Source organism: Crocuta crocuta, unplaced genomic scaffold (genome assembly GCF_008692635.1).
Source record: "Crocuta crocuta isolate KB4526 unplaced genomic scaffold, BGI_CrCroc_1.0 scaffold26, whole genome shotgun sequence".
In the NCBI taxonomy this organism is placed as follows: Eukaryota; Metazoa; Chordata; class Mammalia; order Carnivora; family Hyaenidae; genus Crocuta; species Crocuta crocuta.
Genome location: NW_027532249.1, coordinates 10,080,437 through 10,102,556, shown reverse-complemented (window position 1 = coordinate 10,102,556; position 22,120 = coordinate 10,080,437). Strand labels below are relative to the sequence as shown.

At 38.0% G+C, this 22,120-nt stretch overlaps 1 pseudogene across 1 annotated transcript; it reads left to right on the top strand.

Moving 5' to 3' along the window:
• Positions 1-5,687: 5,687 nt before the first annotated feature.
• On the top strand, positions 5,688-7,549 carry LOC144243212 (large ribosomal subunit protein eL43 pseudogene; annotated as a pseudogene). Its single transcript, XR_013338571.1, has 2 exons — positions 5,688-5,840; positions 7,190-7,549. The product of XR_013338571.1 is annotated as a large ribosomal subunit protein eL43 pseudogene (transcript).
• The last annotated feature ends 14,571 nt before the right edge of the window (positions 7,550-22,120 follow it).

The following is a 22,120-nucleotide window of genomic DNA, read 5'->3' as shown; positions in this document are numbered from 1 at the left end:
AGGAACATTTTTATTCTATAATTCCCTATATTTTCATGTATAGGTCTGTTATATGAACATGGAACTCTGGCCTATTTTGTCAGGTCCTGAGGTAGATGTAACAAACAAGATGACATGGTTACCACTTTCAAGGGTAACATGTAAACAAACATGTAAACAAGTCATTATTATGTTAGCCAAAGTTCCCTGAAAAAAAGAGCTTGAGACAGAAGGAAACTCTTAAGATTCATCTAGGGTATACAATCCACAGAGAGCAAAAGTACAGAAAACTAGAAGATGGAAATTGGGGAGCAATGCAAAGTGATATATTACTGGGCTGGCAACTGCTTCACAATAAACCCTAAAAAGACACAGCTGGTCACTGATAGTGACTTTGCTCAGCTACTCAAGTGTTTGCATAGAGACACTCTGCTTAGAGAAAGAAATCCATGGGAAGTAAAGAAAGAACACAATAAAAGATAACACTAGGGCCTGATAGTTTTCAAAATGGTCCACATTGTCTAATTGAAGCGTAAGCCTATCAAATGTGTTGACTATCTTTCTCTAACAAGAAATCTCATCTCATCTCCCCTGGGGGCAATGGGCTTAACCAAGGATATGGTTCAGAAGAGGAACGAATGAACCCATTAACTGCTACACTCTAACATGTCAGAAATTAGTTAGAGTCAGTTTCCATGGCAGAGATCAACAGTTGGCCTGTTTCACCTTCTATGACAGGTGGTGCTCTCTTTACTGTGTTTTGCCCTTATGCCCTTATGACTTTGTATACTTTCTCAGATAAATTCCTCAAGAAGATAAGTAAAGTCAAATATAGGGGTGATATGTAGTCTAAGATTTTTGTTTTTATGTAGTCATGATTTAATATAAACTATAGCTTTTAGAATTCAGCCTCCATATAAACTGTTGATGAGAATTGAATTTATAAATCCATTTAGTCAATTATTTTCTCATTCTACAGGCATTAAACTGTAAGTAGATAAGCAAAAAAATTTAGATATTGTTATCAATTTTTTGGGAATACAAATGATTTCATTCTGAACACTCATCTATTCTTTTCCATGAAAATAGAGGTCTTAGATTTCTAAAATCTTTTTTGTTTCTTTCCAGCAATTCAATACCATACTTATTAGCCATCTATATGCTTTGTACTGCTGTAGACACTATAAGTGGTTCCCAATAATTAACTTTTCCCTTTATAGAGCTCACTGTTTGGTTAAGGAGAAAATCTAGAATCAAAATCTCAAGTACAGAAGTTACTATGGAGATTTGTTAAGGCCAATATATACACCTAAAACAGTTAATAAGTATAACAGAATGTACAACATAGAAAACAGCCAATGGCTAAAATAGTTTGAGAAAACAGAAATAAATATGTTTGAGAACTCGAAGAAAAGTCATAGAGGAGGTAGTAAACTATAAACTGAAGAATACCCAGACCTTAAATATATAAAACAGAAAGACAAAGAACAGTCCACTTACTGGGAAATAGCATGAGCAAAGGAACACAGGTAGAAATAAGCATAGCAAGTTCTCAGGAAAATAGGGGAAAAAGTAAAAAGCCCAGTAAATCAAAGGGTGGTGGTTGGGGAGGAACAGGATTTAAAAGATAAGATAGCAGAGGGAAAAATTTGAAATTCCAATATACCATGACATGGATTTTTAAATACACATTAAATCCTATAGTTTAATTCTCCAGCTAACTTTGTTAGCTAAACTTCCAGAAATCCAAAATAAAAATACTAATGGGAGAAATCTCGATCAAGATGGCAGAAAATATTTTGAGCTTACCACCTCCTATGGACACACCATAACTAAAACCACAGTTGACTCTTGAACAACATAGAAGTTAGGAGTGCTGACACCCTGTGCAGCTCCAAAACCACATATAACTTTTTACTCCCCAAAACTTTAACTACTAATAGCCCACTGTTACTAGAAGCCTTACTGATAACATAAAGAGATAATTAACACATATTTTGTATATTATATGTATTATATACTATATTCTTAAAGTAAGCTGGGAAAAATTTAAGAAAATCATAAGGGAGAGAAAATACATTTACATAGTCTACTGTATTTATAAAAATAATCAGTGGACACACACAGTTCAAATTCAAGTTCAAGTTCAAGGGTCAGAGGTACATATAGAACAATATTCGCCAAGGACAACCTGAAGACTAGCAGAACAGCTCTGCTACAACTAAAAATATAAATTAAAAGCCATATTGAGAAAAGTAGGAGAGGCAGAAGGTTAGTCCAGTGAGGATGTGTACCCCCAGACACTGACTCATAAGTGTGAGGGATATCACAAATGTGGAGGCCCTCCCTAAGGCACATGGGGTTCAAGCCCCACATCAGATACCCTACCTCTAGGTACATGTACTCAGAAGATGAACTATGAAAATCAGCAGAGCTTAACTTGAGGAGAGTTGGAGAGTCACAGGAAACCAAGACCCTGCTCCTAAAAGATCCATACACAAACTCAGTTGATCTGAGACCCAGCCCAAAGGCAGCAATTAGAAAACCACCTAGATCATACATGAAGGACATTTAGTGACTAATATTAGGGCATGCACTGGAGGGCAGAGATCTATAGAAACTACCATAAACAGAAGTGCTAACAGACTTTTTTCAAACTCCTTCTACCTAGCTGTCCCAGCCCAGCCCCAATTTCTGACATTCTCAACCTACCTTACAAGCACCACTCGCTATACCCCAGTGTTCCCCTACAGCCCCACACTGTAAGGCAGCCCGTTGAAAGCAGCTCCTGCCAAACACCCGGTTGACAACTTCAGCCAAGACCACCACCCCCATAACGTGGCTCCTGGGGAAGCCACCCCCATCCACTGGTACACTGCAACAGTAGGCCAAGCATCATAGCCAGCCATCCTAGGGGCTAGCCTCACCCATCAGCATCTCCACAATAGTCACAGCTCAGCCGCAATAGGAGGGTGCATGCAGACCACAGAAGACATAGCCCTGACGCATCAGGTTCCAGTCACCAGAAGTTTGTACTTCTGGAGCCCCAGTACATTTTTGACATAAAACCACTCATTCAAGACTGAGAGACATAGCTGATGTAGCTAATACATAGAAACACAGAGATACAAGCAAAGTGACAGGGCAGAGAAAAATATTCCAAACAAAAGAACAAGACAAAACTTCAAAATAAGAACAAAACAAAATGGAGATTAGTAATCTACCTGATAGAGTTCAAAGTAATGATCATGAAGATGCTCACTGAACTCAGGAGAAAAACAAATGAACATAGTGAGAACTTCAACAAAGAGACAGAAAATATTTTTTAAAAAATAATCATATCTAAAGAATACAATAACTGCAATGAAAAATACACCAGAGGGAATCAACCTCAGATTAGATGATGCAGAAGAACAAATCAGCAATCTGGAAGGCAGGTTAGAGGAAATTACCCAACGTGAACAGAACAGAACAGAAAAGAAAAGAAAAGAAAAGGAAAGAATAAAAGAAATAAAGAAAAAGAAAAAAGAAATTTAAAAACTGAAGATAGTTTAAGAGATATCTGGGACAGCATCAAGAAAAGTAACATTTGCCTTATAGGCATCCCAGAAGAAGAGAGAGGGCAGCAGAAAATCTATTTGAAGAAATAATAGCAGAAACCTTCCCAAACTTGGGAAAGGAAACAGATATCCAGGTCCAGGAAGCATGGAAAGTGCCAAAGGTGGACTCAAAGAGATTCACACTGAGACAGATAATTAAAATCTCAAAATTTAAGGATAAATAGAGAATTTTAATTTTTTATAGTTTTTTTTTTTTTTTTGAGACAGAGACAGAGCATGAGCAAGGGAGGGACAGAGAGAGAGGGAGACACAGAATCTGAAACAGGCTCCAGGCTCTGAGCTGCCAGCACAGAACGTGATGCAGGGCTCGAACCCAGAACCACAAGATCATGATCTGAGCTGAAGTCGGACGTTTAACCAACTGAGCCACCCAGGCCCGACTGAGCCACCCAGGCGCCCCTAAATAGTGAATTTTAAAAGAAACAAGAGAAAAGCAACTAATTACATACATAGAACCACCGTTAGACAACCAGCTGATATTTCAGCATAAACTTTGCAAGCCAGAAGGATGGCACTATATATTCAAAGTGCTGAAGAATACACAGCAAGTTTCTTATTCAGAATTGAAAGAGAGATAAAGAATTTCCCAGACAAACCAAAGGAAAGGGGTTCATCACCACTAACCCAGTCTTACATAAATATCAAAGGAACTTCTTTAAGTGAAAGAGAAAAGGCCATAACTAGAAGTAGAAAATTATAAAATAAACAACTTCACTGATAGAAGAAAATATAGTAAAGGTAGTAAAAGTAGTGGATCAATCACTTATAAAGCTAGTATGAAGGTTAAAAGACAACAGTAGAAAACTCAACTATATCTATAAAAATTAGATAAGAAATAAACAAAATAAAAATATATAAAATATAATATCAAAAGCATAAAACATGGTGAAGATGGAGTAAAAAGGTATTGCATTTAGAATGCATTCAAAGTTAGGTGACCATCAACTTAAACTAATATACATAGATTGTTATCTGTGAACCTCGTGATAACCACAAACTGAAAACCTGTAATAGATACATTACAAAAAAAACACAACAAAACAAAAGAAAGAAATCCAAACATAACACTAAAGAAAGTCATAAAATCACAAGGGAAGAAAACAAGAGAAAAATAAACAGAGAAGAACTACAAAAGCAACCATAGAACAATTAACAAAATGGCAAAAAGTATGTATCTATCAATAATCACTTCAATGTAAACACACTAAACTCTCCCATCAAAAGACATAGGTGGATAAATGGATTTTTAAAAAGATTCATCCATATAATGCCTTAAAGAAATTCACTTCACCTAAAGACACACAGACTAAAAGTGAAAGGTGGAAAAAGATATTCATGCAAATGGAAATGGAAAGAAAACTAGAGTAGCAATTATTATATCAGATAAAATAGACTTTAAAAAAGCCTGTAACAAGACACAAAGAAGGGCACAACATAAAGATAAAGGACTCAATCCAACAAGAGGGTATTGTAATTATAAATATATATACACCCAACACAGGACCACCTACGTATAAGCAAATATTGACTGACACAAAGGGAGAAACTGAAAGTAATACAGTAATCACAGGTGACTTTGACAGCTCATTTACATTGGATAGATCATCTAAACAGAAAACTAGTAAAGAAAACATCAGCCTTAAATGACACATTAAGCCAGACAGACTTAATAGGTATATAGAGGACATTGCAACCAAAAACAGCAGTATACAAATTCCCCTTAAATGGACATGAAACATCCTGCAAGATACATCACATGCTAAGCCACAAACAAGTCTCAAAATTTTTTAAAAGACTGTTATCATATCAAACATCTTTTCCAGCCACAGAAGTATAAAACTAGAAATCAATCACAAGAAAAAAAAAAAAAACCAACTACAAAAACACAAACACGTGGAGGCTAAAACATGCTACTAAACACCCAAGGTGTAAACAAAGAAATCAAAGAGAAAAACAAAACTTACCTGGAGACAAATGAAAACGGAAACACAATGTTCCAAAGTCTTTGTGATGGAGTAAATGCAGTTCTAAGAGGGAAGTTTATAGTGGTGAGGAAGGGAGGGGCATAGAGAGACAGAGAGAGAGAATCCCAAGCAGGCTTCACACTGTCAGCACAAAGCTCAGACTCATGAACTGTGTGGCATCATTACCTGAGCCAAGATCAAGAGTTGGACGTTTAACTGACTAAGCCACCCACATGCCCCTAAGCACAGTTCTTTGAAGAACAAAGGAGATCCTGAGGTATTAAAGCATCTGAGGTATTGAGAACCTAAGGATATATGCGAAAACTATCCATTCCACCTCTTTATTTCTTGCTTTCTTATACTGCTTGTTTGCCAATTGGCAGTAGACCCACATGAATGGAAATTAAACCAGATCAAAGTTTTCATTCTCACTAGACTTTAACATTAGACTAGAATATGTGTTCTATCATAACTGGCTCTGCTAGTTCTTAAGACTGCTGTTTTTTAATGATAATATTTCAATTAAATAGTTAAAACTTATTTCAGCTGTTATATATCATGCATTGAGCTAGACAATGGGAAACCAAAAGGTTAATAAGAAATAGAAAGATCCTTTTCCTTCAAGGAACTTGGAGTCCATTGAAGGAGACAGACAAATAAACAAATAAAATGTGTTCCACAGTGATCTGCATTGAGTGCAGTGAAAATTCAGAAGGTTACCTCTCTCACCCAGTTGAGAAAATAAGGCCTGATTGGAGGTGAAAAAGAATAAGATAGAGATATTATCTTAAAGGGCTTGCTAAAAGAGGTGCACTAATTTGAATAGTCAGGAGAAAATGAGTTGAAGATATTTTAAAGGGAAGAAGATACGCCTGAAAAAGGAGGCAATAAACTGTGATGTGTGCAAGCAACCAGAAGCAGTATGCTGCCACTAAAGCATAAAATGTGAGGCAGGAATGACAAAAGATGAAGTCCATGGAATATGTCCATGATGGATTTTGAGCTGTATCCCATAGGTGATGACGAGTCATTAAAGGTTTTATGCAGATGAGTAACATAGTCGAATTTGTGTTACCCACTGGACAGTGAGTCACCTGGGCAGAACTAACTCAGTGGCAGTTTAAGTCAGATTAGGTCTTGATAAAGAGAAGAGAAGATTTGTGTATAGGCTCTCTAGCACATGAGCTTGTGTGTTACTGGGGTCTCCTGTCCAAAGGAGTTCATTTTCTTCCATACGCACGCGCGCGCACGCGCGCGCGTGTGTGTGTGTGTGTGTGTGTGCTAGAAAGATTAATTTGCATCCTTATAGCTTCTGGAAAAACTCCTTTATAAGAATATTAACACATTTATGAGAATATTCATAAATATTTGTGTGCATTATGTACCATAGATTACAATAAAACCTAAGGCTATAAAAGCACATAATTTCAGAAGCAGTGTGTATGAGGAAGGGACTCTAACCAGTATCTCTCAGAGGATGTGAGCTATAAATTGCTACTGAAACAGAAATCAGCCCTGCTTATACAGCGTTCATTGAAGGTCAGAATCTCCACAATTCTCAGTAACATTCAGAGTCCACCCAATCCAGTTTTCTAAATGTAATAATCCCATTCTCTCTGGGCTCAGACCTAGTTTGTGGCAACATGACTGAACATACCAAGAAGGTTCGATTCATCAGTAAATACAGGACCCATTATGGTGCCTCCCTCAGGAAAATGGTGAAGAAGATTGAAATAAGCCAGCACACCAAGTACACTTGCTCCTTCTGCAGCAAAACCAAGATGAAAAGATGATCTATGGGGATCTGGCATTGCAGTTCCTGCGTGAAAACCATAGCCAGTGGTGTCTGGAGCTAACAATACCACTTCTGCCGCCACAGCAAATTCGGCCATCAGAACACTGAAGGAGTTGAAAGACCAGTGGAAGCTCCACCATTTGAAGCTAGCCTATAATAAATGGGTTCATTTATATAACAAAAAAATGTAATGATCCCTAAAGGAGTTCTTTTAGCTAAGGACCATGAGTAGGCCAAAAGTACTTATTTGGAATGACTCAATCCAAACTCAAATACAAAAACAAACAAACAAACAAAAAACAAAAAAAACAAATATAAATAATAAGCATTAATATTCTGAAATTGACTTTCAGGTATTCAGAATACTCTGGCAAGCAGACGTAGCTTGTATGACTAAGTTCAGAGTCTTAATTGCTTCATTTGGAGCCATTTTCCTGAGTAGCCCCACATATGCTGAACATCTCTGAGGTATGCTGCCCTAGGACTGATGCTACTTCCTTTCAGTAGTATCAGTCTTGGCTTATGAAGTTATTCAAAGTTCTTCTTTATCTGTTGATTTATACTGAAGCTTTGTTTTATACTAATATGCTTTACAAAATGCTTGCAGCCTGCTTTACCTGCTAACTCTTGAAATAGTTTTTATCCACCTGCTAGTCTAGGCAGCACTAATACAAACTTCATGTGTTTAAATCTCCACTCTGACAACTGCATTCTTCCTGGGGTGGAGAGCCAAGAGGTAGGTTTAGTATCTCTCCTTGCCAGAAAGAGTGTCCATGGTATTAGGGCTTGAGCTATAAACAGACCTACAATGCATACATCCTTGGCACTTCCTACCTTAAGCATTCATCTCCAATAGTAAAAACTCATTACATACTTAATACTTATATACATTATGTACTTTTTGCTTACTTATACTTACATATCTTATACTCACTACACTGTTTTCTCAACTTTCTCTTTAGTGTGACATATTTGATTTTGTGATAAAAAATTGTTGTATTTTAAAGTAATAACTAAGGAATCCAGCTTTTAGAAACCACTGTCCAGCTTTTCCTGCAAAAGAGACACAGTTCAGCCTTGTAGCTTGCACATATTCAATCTTGGAACACTGTACAGTATATCTCAGTCTCTGAGCCCCCTCTTACCAAAAGACAAATCTACCCAGGATGGACTTAATTCAAATTGGCCTCAGAGATATATCTTATTTTGAACTCATTTATGTTCTAAATACTGAGCCTGGATATCCAAGTCTTTGTATTTTATTTATGCTTCCTATGCTGTGATAAACTTCCTAGTTTCCAAAGTTGCTTTTGAATCCTTTAAAAATTCTGCACTGGTTAATAATTATTTGTATAGTTATATTTATCATTGCTCACTTCTGCTCTCAATTTAGGAACATATTAGGCACATTTTCTTCCACCTATTCACTTTTTTTGACCAGAAATTTAGAAGACAGAATTCTATTGCTGCTCTGGCAAAATGCCTAGAAAGGATCATTATTTTTATGTAATTTGAGTAGAGAGATGGGAAAGGGTACTTATCCTATAAAGCCCAGAGTCAAGAGGTTCTTCCCTTTCTACTCCACATAACATTGAAAAATCTGCAAGCCTCCAACAAAATTCTGTGGCATTCCTAGCACTCCATGAGTCACAGAAACATTTATATAAGTGTTTCTAAATAACCTATCACTCTGGACTTGGAGATGGCAAGAATGCCATCAGTTCTGACTTCAGCTTCTAACAGTAGCACTCTATTAGTGAAAAGTGAACACTTCTTATTATAGAATTCTGGCCTTGACTTTCTCTGTGACAGTGCTAATTAATCATCCTCTGGTTCTCTGCTTCCAGCTTCTGTAAATGGAAATGTTAACGAAACTTGACCCATCTTCTGAATGGGGATGTGGTGGTGGCAATCAATACATGTAGAAATACTTAGGGAAAGGGGCGCCTGGGTGGCTTAGTCGGTTAAGCGTCCGACTTTTGCTTAGGTCATGATCTCGCGGTTCGTGGGTTCGAGCCCCGCGTCGGGCTCTGTGCTGACTGCCAGCTCAGAGCCTGGAGCCTCTTTCGGAGTCTGTGACTCCCTCTCTCTCTGACCCTCCCCTGCTCACGCTGTCTGTCTCTCTCCTAGAAATAAATAAAAAAAAAAAGAAATACTTAGGGAAAATATAACTTGTTATTTACAGCATTAGCCTTACTGCAAGTAGTACAAGTTCCATCTTGGTGAGGGAATATGCTAAGCCAGTATGACAGATGAGAGCTGAGGACTAAAAGTGAGGAATTACTTCTTCTTCTACTCACTGTTGGGCTTTGGTCCTCCCTCAAAGACAACGGTTATTGGTGGTAAACTTCAAAAAGAGAGACATAGAAATGCATACTTTCTGGCTATCACAGAAGGCTGTAAGTTGGTCTGAAAGAGCATAGGTCCTTGTTATAAGCATCTTCTTTGTTATAGCAGAGTCACACAACCCCAGAGGTGGAAGTGATTCTAGAAATCATCTATCTATCTTGTCCACATGCAGAGATATCAAGGCTTAAAAAAGTAAAGTAGGTCCCAAACAACATGGCTACCTAGTGGCTCTGCTACAAGTAGAATCCAAGTGCCTGGATCCACTATACCTCACTGCCCATCTCTTTCATGGTTCCTGCATCATTTAAAAATAAGTAGCAAAGAAGAGGCAGGGGATAGAAAAATAAAGAAAATAAAATAAGTAACAAAAAGGGCAGTGAATACATTTATTCACTCATTCAGCAAATATCTAATACATGCTTATTTGGGGCCAAGCATGTTCAATGCACTGACAATACAACAGTAAATAAAACAGCCAAAATTCACTGCCTTCATGGAGTTTGCCTTCTATAGAGAGAGACAAAAAAATGATTAAGAAAAAATAAATAAATAAATAAATAAATAAATAAATAAATAAAGCTCCTGGGTGGCTCAGTTGGTTAAGCATCTAGCTCTTGATTTTGGTTCAAGTCATGATCTCATGGTTCATGAGTTTGAGCCCTGCTTGGGATTCCCTCTCTCTCTCTCTCTTTCTCTCTCTCTCTCTCTGTCTCCTTGCTCCTCCCCTACTCTCTCTCACTTTCTCTCAAAAATAAATAAATAAATAAACATTTTTTAAAAATAAGCAAAGCATGGAAGGAAAATATAGGGGGGAGGAGAAAATATTTCTAAATGAGACAGCCAGGGATGGTGACTTTTAACTAAAGACCTGAAGGAAGTGAGAAAACTAGCCATGCAAATATATAGCTGACAAGTATTCCAGACAGAGGGAAGAGTAAGAGCAAAGGTCCTGAGGTAGTAGCTCTTAGTGTGTGCAAGAAACAGCAAGGAGGACAGTGTGGCAGGTGTGATAAAATGAATCATGGAGTCAATGAAGTCTTAGAGTTTCAAGAGGAAACAGATTTATGTAGAGCTTTGTAGGTCATGGCAAAAATGGGAACAGAGTCAGACAGGAAGCCATAGAGAAGTAACATGACCAGGTTTTCATGCGAAAAATTATTCCTATAAGAGCAGAAAAAGTTATTGTAATCATCGAGAGCACAGATGATGGTGATGTGGGCCAGGATGGTGGTAGAATGGGCAGAATTTGCTAATGAACCAGATAAAAGGTATGAGAAAAAGAGAAATGTCAAGTATGACACCAAAGTTTTTGCCTGAACAACTGGAAGAACAGAGCTGCTATCAGGTGCGACAAGAATACTGGAGATACTGGTTTGAAAATGAGGTAGTGAATCTCAGGAACTCTTTCTTTCAAGAGCTCATTTAACATCTGTATGAAGGTGTCAACCGGATGACTGAGTATGTAAGTTTAGATATAGAGGCAGAGCCTCGCTGGAGCTATAAACTTAGTAGGAGTTAAGCAAATAGATATTTAAAGCCATGAAACTGGATCAGATCACCTCAGGAGAATGAGGATAGACAGAAGGTGCTCAATTACTGAGCCCCAGAGTTCTCCGACATTTTAATATTGATGTGCTAGAATTAAGATCAGGGAGCTAGAAACCGAACAAAATAATTATGACTCATTCTCTCTGAATTCCTCTCTACACATCTTTTTATGCCCAAATTTTTACTCCCTCTTATTAACTTACTTTTGCCCCAAAATAATATCGCCCAATTTTATCATGTATCTTAATCATCATTCTTTACTTCAAAGGACTTACGCTGTTTTCCAAAACCCAAACTGCCTCCCACTCTCTGAAAGAAAACATTGGCTGCTATCAATTACATTCAAATGAATATGCCACATGATATTATTATAAAAGTTCATACTTTTCCCCGATGGCTATTTAAAAGGAGGAAATGATCAATCCTATATATAGTTTGTGTGTGTGTGTGTGTGTGCGCGCGTGCACACACACACACACAGCTAATATTTATTGTTTCGTAGGTGCCAGTCATCCTATTAAGCACATTACATTTAAACATTATCGGGGCCCCTGGCTGGCTCAGTCAGTTGAGCGTCTAACTTCAGCTCAGGTCATGGCATCGCGGTCCGTGGGTTCGAGCCCCAATGGGGTTCGAGCCCCACATCTGGATCTCTGCTGACAGCTCAGAGCTTGAAGCCTGCTTCAGATTCTGTGTCTCTTTCTTTCTCTGCCCCTCCCCCACTCATGCTCTGTCTCTCTCTGTCTCTCAATAATTAATAAATGTAAAAATAATTTTAAACATTATCATAATACTTTCACAATAATCCCATAAAGTAAGTACTATTATTATTCCCATTTCAGACATAAGGAAAATGAGGCTTTCAGATGTTAAATTAACTTGCCAAACTTATCAGCTAGCCTGGTTAACAGGAACTGAACTTCATTTCACCCTAGAACTTCTGCTCTTTAAACTTTTGCCGTGAACTTGCAAACTGGCTGCCAATCCAGGAGATGGACTTGAGCCCGTACAAGCTCTTTTGTTTGGGCTACTTAGTGGTTTCAAAAAAGAAATGTATTTTAAGGAGCACCTGGGTGTCTCAGTCGGTTAAGTGTCCGACTTCAGCTCAGGTCATGATCTCACCATTTATGAGTTTGAGCCCCGCATCAGGCTCACTGCTGTCAGCACAGAGCCTGCTTCAGGTACTGTCCCCCTTTCTCTCTGCCCCAACCCCACCAGCTCTCTCTCTTTCTCAAAAATAAATAAAAACATTTTTAAGAAATTTTAAAAAAAGAAATGTACTTTGAATGCCTTTTGGAGGTATGCATGTTCTTTATCTCAGTTCACACCAGTCCTCATGGCCTTCATCCTTTCCCTTTATCATGTATTTACCTGCTGCACCAAATACATTTGAGCTGTTGATACTTGCTTTACTGTACTGCTTCCTTTGATCTTTAACAGGTGTGGCATGACTTTAGGGTCCAGAGCACATATTTTCTTTCCTTCATATTTACACACACACACACACCACCACCACCACCACCACCACCACCACCACCAACATCACTATCAGGAAAAGTACAAACTAAGTTTTCCTTTCCATCCCTAATACTTTTCCCTATGGTGGTCATTTGTAGTGCCTAAGGTTCTCTCCTAGATTTCTCTGCAAAATTAATTCAAATCCAACTTCCACAATATAAGGACAACTTGTTCCTTGCATAAAAGCATAGGATGGTGCCCTAAGCATGTTCTGTAATAGTGGGAATCCATCCTACAAGAGGTGCATCATCTCATTATTTGTTTGGTACTGTCATACCTCTTATTTCTGAGCTGTAGCCTAGGACACATATTTATGTTCTAAGTGATAGTGGATTAAAATCATTTTTGTTTTGAAATGGAAAAGGCTCTGCTGATAAGTGTTGTCTTATGAACTCATTCTTAATTGCACATTCATTATACATTCAACACATAAGAATAGTTTCCTAAATTACTTGTATCAAGAGCTAATATATTTCTTTGACTATTTCTGGCTCTTGAGCACTAGAAAGAGAATTATGGTTTTGTCTCCTTTTTTGGATTTTGAGAGGAAAAATCTGAGTTCTGTATGTACCCTTTTTGTTGTTGTTTCTTTAAAGAAAGTAAAAAAGACACTTTGACAAAAGCCAGATTGAAATCCTGTTTGCTGTAAAAAGAAATGATGAAAAATGTCAGTTATTTGTGGACCGTTATCTTGGGAATATTATCTTAGCAAAGTATTAAAACCACTTTTTCAGAAGCTACTCTGTGTTTCAAGTTCCAACAGAGCAGAAATAAAGGCGGGTGCTGAGCACTAAATTGGGCCAGCTGCGTTACCCATCTAATGGGCTGATGTTTGCACCTGGGGCAGTGAAAGTGTGTGCAGCTATTAACCCCTATGTTTTTTTTTTTCTTTTTGGCAGAAGGGTTGGATTTTCTTCCCTTTATACATTTATACACAAAGGATTATTTTAGCCTTAAGCCAAAGAGTCACCTATTACATGTTTAATGACTCAATTCACTAATTAGAACACCAGGACTCATTCTCATTTAAAATTTATTAAACACTTTAAACAAATAAAAAAAATCAATACACTCTGCCAACTTTCTACACATGGTAACAAATATAATTCAGAGTAATTCTAGTAATATAGAGCTATTGCCAGTATTCCCACTTCATACATGAGGAAACTCAAAGAACTAAGTCACCTTCCCAAGATCACACAGCTGCAAGTGATAATAGAACAGAGAGCCCAACTGAAACCTTATAATTCCAAATCCCATATTCTTTCAATGGCTCTCCTTGTTTCTGGGTTGCCTTGATACTGGTGATAGAAATCATTAGACAGCTGGTCCACTGTATCAACACTCACAGTCAACAGTCTGTACTAGAAAGAGGATAGGAGAATGGAAAATGCTCTACTTGCCATCTGACAACCTACCCTTAGTCAGTCTATGGATATGAAAAGCTCCAATAATCCCTAAACTTCTAGTACAGTTTTCCCTTGGAACACTAGCTCTGCAGAGTGTTGCACATAGAGAGGTTTTGTAAATACATTTCCTTTCTTTCCAGAATTTTCAGTATGCTAATATGTCCCATGATTCTCCTAGAAAAGGGTATAATACAAAATGTTTTCCAAGTATATTTCATCACAGAACTCATTTTACAGACTAACTGGATAGATCAGTGTAGAATGATGATCTTAGAGCCACTGTTCTTGTGAATCCCTGCAACTCACTAAATTCTGGAGAAATTATCCTAGGAAGCATCTCTTGTAGCTTGGGAACACAGTTTAGGACAGTTGGTAGTAAATTTACAGAGTTCACTCTCCCAAAATTTGGTATAGAACAAAAATATAGATTCAGAAACAGTTCAGAACAAATTTTTAATGGCATACTGACCATATTTTACCAAGGGAAACTTACCAAGGGAATGGTCTACCTTAACATCTGTGCTGATGTCAGAGTTGTCACTTAGTCTGCTTCCAACCTGCTCCTCTGTGCCACATTCTGAGATAGTGTTCCAGGTTGTATGGTCCAGGCTGGACCCAGGATGACAGCCCTTGTGTTCTTAACTCAAATTTACTTCAGGGTGGCACCCAGCACTGTATTCATTCTTGTTAGTGATAAAGAGATGAACTCAAGGCTTAAAAATAATTGTCTTTAAATTTATATTTATCTACATTTAGAATGCCTCTCCAAAACTCAATATATTCTTTTGAACAAATACTTATTATTTCTTCCTTATTTTCTTTCAGTGACGAACAAAAAAATTTTTTAAATAGAAAGTAATATTGTATGAGAAATATTTTATAAAACTCTCTTCCTATTCTGAAATGTTCTGTAGATAATATATGTCTTACCTATCTATACATAATTTTTTAAAAATGTAATATCTAAATGGCACTATAAAGGAGAAAAATACTTTATAATGAAATCATATGAATGTCAATATATAAGTGCTCAAGGTTAGCATTATTTCAGGATATAGAGAATTCCTGACTCATACCTACTAAATAGCCCACCTTCACTGTAACAGCTCAAAACATGCCCTCTCCTTTTGAAAATGCCTTCTAAGCATCCATTTCCACCACATTTAAAAATAGCATATTAAAGAAATTTAAATAGAAAACAAGGTGTTCCTTACTTCCTTAAAAGATCACTTTAGCTATTGTGTGGAGAATGAACCAGAAAGGAACAAGAGAGGAAACAGCATTACCAGCACAGAGGCAATACAATGACCTGAGCAAAAGATGATACATTCATGCTACTGACAACCAAATCGCCACTCAGTCCCAATCCCTGTGTCCACATGTCTATTGGATATGTCTATATTAATAAACTGATAATATGTGAAATATTTTAATCCTCAAATTAAATTTTAGAATCTCCCTCATTCTCTTACAACACACTAGCGTTTCCAATTTTATCACCATATCAATCATACATATCTCTTCTGCAGCACCTCTCAAATTATTTTTGTGTGTTATACCCAATATCAGTCTTGTTTTTCCAACTGGAAAAAATGACAGCCTCTTAGTTAGCCTACTGCCTTGTATCTCTAGTTGCAATTCACTCTATAAGCAGCTTCTGGAACCATCTCTCTCAAATGACAATATCTACACATCATTCACTCCTTAGAAACTTTGTCTCACTCAGGCATTGAAACACTGATTGGAGCCTTCACCCAGCCTGGTCTAGCCATGAAACACATGATGGACCAAACTCATTGTCAGGGTATACTAACCATGTAAGTTATCCTTCCAATGCAACATCTTTCCCATTCCTCCTCTCCATTGCCTACTCATATTTGTAATTTCATACCACATCTTAATACTGAGACTTAACCACCATCCCCAGCACTCTGAAAAAGCAAGAATAATTTTGTTCTTAGCCAAAACATGGAAAGAGCCTAAGTGTCCATCAACGGACGAATGGATCAAGAAGATGTGGTTTATCTATACAATGGAATACTACATGGCAATGAGAAAGAATGAAATCTGGCCATGTGTAGCAGTATGGATGGAACTTGAGGGTGTTATACTGAGTGAAATAAGTCAGGCAGAGAAGGACAAATACTATATGTTTGCATGTATAGGAGGATTAGGAGGAACTTAACGGAGGACTAAGGGGGAGAAGAAGGGGGGACATAGTGGGGGAGAGGGAGAGAGGCAAACCATGAGAGACTCTTGAATACTGAGAACAAACTGAGGATTGATGGGCGTGGGGGAGGAGGGGGGAGATGGGCATGGAGGAGGGCACTTGTGGGGATGAGCACTGGGTGTCATATGGAAACCAACTTGACAGTAAACTATTTGTAAAAAAAAAAGAATAATTTTGTTCTCTCCTCTTAAATGATACATACATAAACACACACACACACACACACACACACACACGTTCTTACTAAATGACAAATTCATCTCAAATGTTAAAGTAAGGCTCCAAAAATATATAACATATGGGAGTATAAAATGAAAACCTTAGTCATTTTTTTGTGGATTTAAGATTTTTCATGACTTTCCAAATCACCTGATCATTCCACCATGGCACATCAGTTTAAATATTCTATGAAGGGGAGGAAACAAGATGGAAGAGCATGAAAGTCTTTCTTCTGTCTGACATAAATGAAATATAGCCAGATCAACACTAAACCATCCAGGACACCTAGAAAACTGATTTGAGGATTAACACAACAATCTGCACAACCTGAACCACAGAACTCAGCAGGTATTAGGCACGGAGAGGTGAACTGGGGGAGAGAAGAGCTGCGGAGAGCAGAAAGCTGTTTTTGTTTGTGGAGAGAGGACATAGATAGGGGGAGAGTACAGGGAAAGCACCCCCTACAAAGGCAGCTGGAGACAACGTGGAACAGTGGAAACAGCCGCAGGGAATGAACTAAAAAGGGAGAAAGGAGACAGGAGAGGATTTAAATACCAATAAGACTCTATAAACAGGGGGAGCACAGAATCTGAAACTCCACAGCTAAAATACCTGTGGTGCTCTGATGGGAAGGGCAAATTCTCAGGAGAAGGGTGGGTACGGGAGGTCCTCAGGCAACGTGAGATTTTCAATACTCTTGAAAATGCTGCTGCTACACGATCACGTGAACTTTTTCTGGGGCAGGCTGGCACCAGCCACAGGCCTCTGGACATCAGCAGCAGCAAGGTCTCACTAGCAGTCCTGGGTGCAGCCTGCATCCGGCCATTGCTTGGTAAGACCCTCCCCCAGAGGATCTGAGTGGTCAAAGCCATAGTGCCTCAAAAGTGACGGGTCGGGAAACAGCAGCATTTCAGATAAAACTCAGGAGGGAGGTGTCACCTGGCAACCTGATGGCATGGTCACAAACAGTGTAAAAGCGGGGAGTGGACAAAAACCAGAAAAAAAGGTTGAGTTGCACAATTCCTAACGAGGGAGAGGGCAGAGTTCTGACACTAGACTGGCTAGGTGGGTGATGCCATTCCCCTCCCCCCCACCGGTGCATGCGCATACCCACCTATAGGGGCCACAACAATCCATCACAGGAAGCTAAGCAGCTCCATCTAGTGGAGAATAGAGCCATTACACTAAGACAGGGCCAACCTCGCTCTTCAGGTATACCATAAATCTCTCTACCTACTTAGTTTACAGACTATAAAGTGCTTCATAGTTTGACTTCTAGAGGATAATGATGTAATATCAATTGTATTTCACTGGTCCATTTTTCTTTTTCTTTTTCTTCCTTTTTCATTTTCTTTCTTTTACTTGAATACAGAAAGATAAAAAATTTATTTTTATTTTCAATTTTTATTAAAAATATTTTATTTTTTTCGACTAAAATTTTTACTTTTTGGTAAATTTTTCAAATTCTATTTTACTTCCATCATTTCAAGTTATTCTATTTCATTATATTCATTTTCTCAAATTTTCAAAAGTTTTCCTTTTTTTCTTTCTTTCCTTTTTCCCCTTTTCTTCTAACTAATCAAGCTCCTTTCAATAACCAGATGAAACACACCTAGGATCTAGCATCACTTATTTGATTTTTTGTGTGTGTATGTTTGTTGTTTTCAATTTTTAAATTTTAAATATTTTTTACCTTATTCATTCCTTTTCTTCCTTCAAAACGATGAAACGAAGGAATTCACCCAAAAGAAAGAGCACGAAGACATGACAGCCAGGAACTTAACCAATAGATACAAACAAGATGTCTGAATCAGAATTTAGAATCATGATAATAAAATGCTAGCTGTGGTCAAAAATAGATTAGAATCCCTCTCAAAGGATAAAATAAGTAAAAGCTAGTCAGGATGAAATTAAAAATGCTATAACTGAGCTGCAAACTCAAATGGATGCCATGGTGGCAAAGATGGATGAGGCAGAGAGCGAATCAGCAATGTAGAGGACAAACTTATGGAGAATAATGAAGCAGAAAAAAAGAGGGAAATTAAAGCAAAAGAGCAGCACAACTTAAGAATAAGAGAAATCAGTGACTCATTAAAAAGGAACAACAGCAGAATCATAGGGGTCCCAGAAGATGAAGAGAGAGAAAAGGGGGTAAAAGGGTTATGTAAGCAAATCATAGTAGAAAACTTTCCTAATCTGGGGAAAGACATAGACGTCGATTTCAGGAAGCACAAGGACTCCCACAGTATTCAATAAAAACAGACCATCAACAACGCATATCATAGTCAAAGTCACAAAATACTCAGGCAAAGAAAGAATAATGAAAGCATCAAGGGGAAAAAAATCCTTAACATACAAAGGAAGATAGATTAGGTTTGCAGCAGACCTATCCACAGAAAGTTGGCAGGCCAGAAACGAGTGGCAGGATATATTCAATGTGCTGAATCAGAAATATATGCAGCCAAGAATTCTTTTTTTTGTTTTTTTTTTTGATATTTTAACCGTATTTTTTTTATTTTATTTTTTTTACAAATAGTTTACTGTCAGGTTGGTTTCCATATAACACCCAGTGCTCATCCCCACAAGTGCCCCCCTCCATGGCCATCTCCCCCCTCCCCCCTACATCCATCAGTCCTGTTTGTTCTCAGCATTCAAGAGTCTCTCATGGTTTGCCTCTCTCCCTTTCCCCCACCATTTCTCCCCTTCTTCTCCCCCATGATCCTCAGTTAAGTTCCTCCTAATCCTCCTATACGTGCAAACATATATTTGTCCTTCTCTGCCTGACTTATTTCGCTCAGCATAACACCCTCAAGGTCCATCCATGTTGCTACACATGGCCAGATTTCATTGTTTCTCATTGCCATGTAGTATTCCATGGTATAGATAAACCACATCTTCTTGATCCATTTGTCCGTTGATGGACACTTAGGCTCCTTCCATGTTTTAGCTATTGTTGAGGGTGCTGCTATGAACATTGGGGTACATGTGCTCCTATGCATCAGTATTTCTGTATCCCTTGGGTAAATTCCTAGCAGTGCTATTCCTGGGCCATAGGGGAGTTCCACTGTTAATTTCCTGAAGAACCTCCACACTGTTTTCCAGAGGGGCTGTACCAGTTTACATTCCCACCAACAGTGTAGGAGGGTGCCCATTTCTCCACATCCTTGCCAGCATCTAGAGTTCTCTGATTTGCTCATTTTAGCCACTCTGACTGGCGTGAGGTGGTATCTCAGTGTGGTTTTGATTTGTATTTCCCTGATGAGGAGGGATGCTAAGCATCGTTTCATGTGTCTGTTGGCCATCTGGATGTCCGCAGCCAATAATTCTTTATCCAGAAAGACTGNAACCGCGAGATCATGACCTAAGCGAAAGTCGGATGCTTAACCGACTAAGCCACCCAGGCGCCCCCAACCCTGCAAGAAATTTTAAGGGGAACTCTCTGAGGGAAGAAAGGATGAAAAAAAAAAAAAAAGACCAAAACAAAGACTAGAAAGGACAAGAGAACGCCACCAGAAACTCCAACTCTACAAGAAACATAATGGCAATAAACTCATATCTTTCAGTGCTCACTCTACATGTCTATGGAATAAATGCTACAATCAAAATACATAGGGTAAAAGAATGAATAAGAAAGCACGACCCATCCATATGCTGTTTACAAGAAACCCACTTTAGACCTAAAGACACCTTGAGATTGAAAGTAAGGGGATGCAAAACCATCTATCATGCGGGGCGTCTGGGTGGCTCAGTCGGTTAAGTGTCCGACTTCGGCTCAGGTCATGATCTCACAGTTCATGGGTTCAAGCCCCATGTTGGGCTCTGTGGTGACAGCTAGCTCAGAGCCTGGAGCCTGTTTCAGATTCTGTATCTCCCTCTCTCTCTTACCCTCCCCTGTTCATGCTGTCTCTCTCTCTCTCTCCGTCTCTCTCAGAAATAAATAAAACATTTAAAAAAATTTAATTTAAAAAATCCTTTAAAAAAAATCTATCATGCTAATGGTAACCAAAAGAAAGTTGGAGTAGCTATACTTATATCAGGCAATATAGACTTTAAATTAAAAACCATAACAAGAGATGAAGAAAGGCATTATATCATAATTAAGGGGTTTATCCACCAAGAAGACCTAACAGTTGTAAACATTTATGCTTGAAATGTGAGAGCACCCAAATGTATAAATCAATTAATGACAAACATAAATCAACTCATTGATAATAATATCATAAGAGTAGGGGACTTCAACACCCCACTTACAGCAATGGACAGATCATCTACACAGAAAATCAACAAGGAAACAATGGCTTTGAATGACACACTGGACCAGATGGACTTAACAGATATATTCAGAGCATTCCATTCTAAAGCAGTAGAATATATATTCTTCTCCAGTGCACATGGAATGTTCTCCAGAACAGATCACATACTGGGACAGATTTCAGCCCTCAACAAGCATGAAAAGATTGGATCATATCCTGCATATCTTCAGATCACAATGCTATGAAACAAAATTAACGACAAGAAAAATTTGGAAAGATAACAAATACTTGGAGACTAAAGAATATCCCACTAAGGAACGAATGGGCTAACCAAGAAGTTAAGGAGGAAATTAAAAAGTACATGGAAGCCAATAAAAATAATAATACCACAACCCAAAACCTCTGGGACCCAACAAAGGCAGTCATAAGAGGGCAATATTTAGCATGCCAGGCCTTCCTAATGTAGGAAGAAAGGTCTCAGATACACAATCTAACCTTACACCTCAAAGAGCTGGAAAAAGAACAGCAAATAAAACCCCAAACCAGCAGAAGACAGTAAATAATAAACATTAGAGCAGAAATCAATGCTATTGAAACAAAACAAACAAACAAAATAGTAGAACAGATCAATAAAACCAGAAGCTAGTTCTTTGAAATATTTAACAAAATTAATAAACCTCTAGCCGGATTGATCAAAAAGAAAAAGGAAAGGACCCAAATAAGTAAAATCAAGAATGAAAGAGAAGCGATCACAACTAACACAGCAGAAATACAAACAATAAGAGAATATTATGAGCAACTATACGTCAATAAAATGGGAAATGTGGAAGAAATGGAAAAATTCTTAGAAACATATAAACTACCAAAACTGAAACAGGAAGAAATAAAAAATTTGAACAGACCCATAACCTGTAAGTAAACAATTCAAATTTAGTAATCAAAACTCTCCCAAAAAACAAGAGTCCAGGGCCCAATAGCTTTCCAGGGGGAATTCTACCAAACATTTAAGGAAGAGTTAACACCTATTCTCTTGAAGCTGTTCCAAAAAATAGAAATGAAAGGAAAACTTCCAAACTCTTCCTATGAAGCCAGCATTACCTTGATTCCAAAACTGCATAAGGACACCACTAAAAAGGAGAACTATAGACCAATTTCCCTGATGAACACAGATGCAAAAATCCTTAACAAGGTATTAGCCAACTGGATCCAACAATATATCAAAAAAACTATTCACCA